Source organism: Perca flavescens, chromosome 16, assembly GCF_004354835.1.
Source record: "Perca flavescens isolate YP-PL-M2 chromosome 16, PFLA_1.0, whole genome shotgun sequence".
Classification (NCBI taxonomy): Eukaryota; Metazoa; Chordata; class Actinopteri; order Perciformes; family Percidae; genus Perca; species Perca flavescens.
The window spans coordinates 32,634,905-32,640,123 of record NC_041346.1 but is presented as its reverse complement, the minus strand read 5'-3'; the positions used below and the strand labels follow the sequence as shown (position 1 = coordinate 32,640,123).

At 40.3% G+C, this 5,219-nt stretch overlaps 1 protein-coding gene across 1 annotated transcript in view; it reads right to left on the bottom strand.

Moving 5' to 3' along the window:
• The window catches only part of LOC114570782 (uncharacterized), a 645,073-nt gene that overhangs the window by 455,368 nt on the left and 184,486 nt on the right, over window positions 1-5,219 (bottom strand). The window lies entirely within an intron of this gene.

Below are 5,219 nucleotides of genomic sequence, written 5' to 3'. Positions count from 1 at the left end.
CTCTTTATCATCATAAAACATCACAAACAAAACACACACTATACTACACACTACACACACACACACACACACACACAGCCTCTTTATCATCATAAAACATCACAAACAAAACACACTATACTACACACACTACACACACACACACACACACACACAGCCTCTTTATCATCATAAAACATCACAAACAAAACACACACTATACTACACACACTACACACACACACACACACACACAGCCTCTTTATCATCATAAAACATCACAAACAAAACACACACTATACTAAAACATCACAAACAAAACACACTACACACACACACACACACACACACTTTATCATCATAAAACATCAAAACAAAACACACACTATACTACACACACATACACACACACACACACACAGCCTCATCATTATATACATCATAAAACATAAAACACACACACAAACTTTATCATCATAAAACATCACAAACAAAAACACACACTATACTACACACACTACACACACACACACACACACACAGCCTCTTTATCATCATAAAACATCACAAACAAAACACACACTATACTACACACACTACACACACACACACACAAAAAAACACACACTATACTACACACTCACACTAAACACACACACACACAGCCTGTTTATCATCATACAACATCACAAACAAAACACACACTATACTACACACACTACATACACTGTGTGTCACACACACACAGCCTCTTTATATCATATAAACACTACACAACACACACACACACAGCCTCTTTATCGTATCATAAAACATCACAAACAAAACACACACTATACTACACACTACACACACACACACACACACACTCTTTATTATCATAAAACATCACAAACAAAACACACACTACACACACACACACACACACACACACACACACAGCCTCTTTATCATCATAAAACATCACAAACAAAACACACCCCCCCCTATATCTCTCCATTGGTGTGTATAGGTGCTACACACACTACACACACACACACACAGCCTCTTTATCATCATAAAAACATCACAAACAAAACACACACTATACTACACACACTACACACTACTACACACACACACACACACACACACACACCTCTTTTATCAAAACATCACACACTATACTAAAACATCTTTATCATCATAAAACATCAAAACAAAACAAAACACACACTACACACACACACAGCCTACATCATAAAACATCACACACACACACACACACACACACACACACACACACACAGCCTCTTTATCATCATAAAACATCACAAACAAAACACACACTATACTACACACACTACATACACTACACACACACACACACACACAGCCTCTTTATTATCATAAAACATCACAAACAAAACACACACTATACTACACACACTACACACACACACACACACACACAGCCTCTTTATTATCATAAAACATCACATTATTCTGATTAAATTCACATAATATAATAATAATAATAATAATAATCCTTAATTAGGCACATTAAACATGTGCAGCCCCCCACTCTGATATCTCTCCATTAGTGTGTGTATAGGTACTGTGTTTGTGTGTGTGTGTGTGTGTGTGTGTGTGTGTGTGTGTGTGTGTGTGTGTGTGTGTGTGTGTGTGTGTGTGTGTGTGTGTGTGTGTGTGTGTGTGTGTGTGTGTGTGTGTGTGTGTGTGTGTGTGTGTGTGTGTGTGTGTGTGTGTGTGTGTGTGTGTGTGTGTGTGTCTGTGTGTGTGTGTGTGTGTGTGTGTGTGTCTGTGTGTGTGTGTGTGTCTGTGTGTGTGTGTGTGTGTGTGTGTGTGTGTGTGTGTGTGTGTGTGTGTGTGTGTGTGTGTGTGTCTCTGTGTGTGTGTGTGTGTGTGTGTCATGCCTGTGTGTGTGTGTGATAACAACAGAGTGAAAACATTGTAATTTCCCCTTGTGGGATTAATAAAGTATAAATTATTATTATTAACTTCTTTTCTAAAATGTGACCAGTCATACGGTGAGGAGCTTAGCTACAGTTAAAGGCTGATATAATGATTATATAACAGGGGTCTTCAACATGTTTTAAACCAAGGACCCCTGAAATAGAGACAGACCAGGGACCCCCTACTACATATATACTGTATAAAATGAAGTTGCATATTAATCTGGTCCTACAGTAACTTTTAGGGCAGCCTAAAGCATTTATAGATATCTGTTTACTGAGCTATATAAATAGCCTGATAATTGTTGGCATGATTTTATAAATCATGTTTTAATGTTAACCCTTAAATGTGGAACAGTTACTCCTTTGGGATGACCTGTATCTGTGGAGGGTTACCATAGTGACTACATTACTTATAGGCCAGTAAGCATAAGGATTATATTTGCTAATAATATGTTGGAATCATGTTAGACTTTTGAATTTTCTTTTTAAACTTTCAAAAATTAACAATAATTTGGAGGTCCCTCTGCAGTGACTCTGAGGACCCCCTAGGGGTCCCAGACCCCCTGTTGAAGATCCCTGTTATTTAGGGTATTTCACACTGTTCCTTATTTAATGGGGTAATTGATTATTTAGGGTATTTCACACTGTTCCTTAAGGTCTCCTAATGGGGTAATAGAATGATTATTTAGGGTATTTCACACTGTTCCTTAAGGTCTCCTAATGGTCACTCCTTATGGTCCCTAATGGGGTAATAGAATGATTTTTAGGTGTTCCTTATGCAATGGCCTGGTTGATGTTTTATGTCCCTCCCTATTTTTGGCTCTAAACAAGAGCTTTTCTTCCAAATATGGTCTGCTCATGAATATTTAGATGAGCTGCGCTCTGATTGGTTGAGTGAACCACATTCACATACATTAGAGACGAGACAGCAGGTCTCATATTTCAGACACTGCAAAGTTATACATTGTTCATCTGCTATTTCATTATTAAATTCACTTTTGAGACTTTTTGTGTGTGTGTGTGTGTGTGTGTGTGTGTGTGTGTGTGTGTGTGTGTGTGTGTGTGTGTGTGTGTGTGTTTGTGTGTGTTATTAATTGATGTTTGTGTTATTGATTACAGGAAGTGTACGACACGCAGGAGACCAGCTGGAAGGAGAACGCTGAGTGTTGGTGGACCGCGCACAACAAGCCTCCTACAGACACAAACACACAACTCTAGACACACAACACACACACACAACTCTAGGTACACAACACACACACACAACAAGCCTCCTCCAGACACAGACACACAACTCTAGACACACAACTCTAGACACACACACATACAACACACCTCCTCCAGACACAGACACACAACTCTAGACACACAACACACACACACACACAACAGACCTCCTCCAGACACAGACGCACAACTCTAGACACACAACACACACACACACACACACACACACACACACACACAACAGACCTCCTCCAGACACAGACACAACTCAACTCACAAACCAGACACACACACACACACACACACACACACACACACACACACAGACACACACAACAGACCTCCTCCAGACACAGACACACAACTCTAAACACACAACACCAGACACACACACACACACACACACACACAACAGACCTCCTCCAGACACAGACGCACAACTCTAGACACACACACACACACACACACACACACACACACACAACAGACCTCCACACACACAGACACACAACCCTAGACACACTCACAGACACACACACACAACCCTCCAGACACACACACACACACACACAAACACACACGCACACCTCCTCCAGACACAGACACACAACTCTAGACACACAACACACACACGCACACCTCCTCCAGACACACAACTCTAGACACACAACACACACACACACACACACACACACAACAGACCTCCTCCAGACACAGACACACAACTCTAAACACACAACACAAGACACACAAAACCAGACACCCAACACCAGACACACAAAACCAGACACACAACACACACACGCACACCTCCTCCAGACACACAACTCTAGACACACACACACACACACACACACACACACACACAACAGACCTCCTCCAGACACAGACACACAACTCTAGACACACAACTCTAGATTATTAACTCAACTAGAGCTGCAACTACCCTTCATCTTCACCCTGGATTAATGTCTCCATGAATGGATTAATACTGTGTGTGTGTGTGTGTGTGTGTGTGTGTGTGTGTGTCTGTGTGTGTGTGTGTGTGTGTGTGTGTGTGTGTGTGTGTGTGTGTGTGTGTGTGTGTGTGTGTGTGTGTGTGTGTGTGTGTGTGTGTGTGTGTGTGTGTGTGTGTGTGTGTGTGTGTGTGTGTGTGTGTGTGTGTGTGTGTGTGTCTGTGTGTGTGTGTGTAAAGTTTAGGAGATTCCAGAGAGTTGTTAAAGTCTCTGTGACTGTGTAATAATCTGTAATCAGTTTCATGGTGGAATCTATGTCTCATGGAACATCAGATAAAATATGAATACCTGTTCCTCAGACTCACCTGAGTGGGCGGAGCTTTTCAGGTAACTTCATCAAACTTCCTTCAGCTCAGCAGTTAGTTCCTCAACTAAAGCTCTGGCATGTTTCCAGTTCAACTTCTCATATGTTGTTAATTTAATCATATACATGTGTAATGCCCACACTTATTAATGACTTTAAATTATATTTTGAGTGCATTTTAAAGTCTTAAGTGAAAAAATAAAGCCAATAAACCAGTGTGTAAAATGTTTTCTTTATTTTCTTTTCTTTGCTTGTTAAACATGAAACAGCCCTGAAATCTCCATCACCAAACCCACCAGACTCCATGTAAATAATTAACTTTTAGGATAGAGCTTTATTTTCCAGCAGGACTTTTAAGCGTGTATAGAGCCAGCATGTAAATAATCAGGACTTTTAGCCAGCATATATCTCCACCAGACTCCATGTAAATAATCAGGACTTTTAGTGTGTATAGAGCCAGCATATCTCCTTTTAGTGTAGCATACTCCATGTAAATAATCAGGACTTTTAGTGTATATAGAGCCAGTATATCTCCACATGTAAATGGGTGAATTAAGGGTTTATTTCAACCAAACCAGATTGGTGATTGTTTGAACAGTGGAAAGATGAACCAAGACGGCTTTTGGTAGTTTTATTTAGTTTCTGTCCACTTTGAATGAAGTGTGTTTTACGCTGATAAAAGTCCTGATTATTTACATGGAGTCTGGTGGGTTTGGTGGTCACATTGCAGCTTGT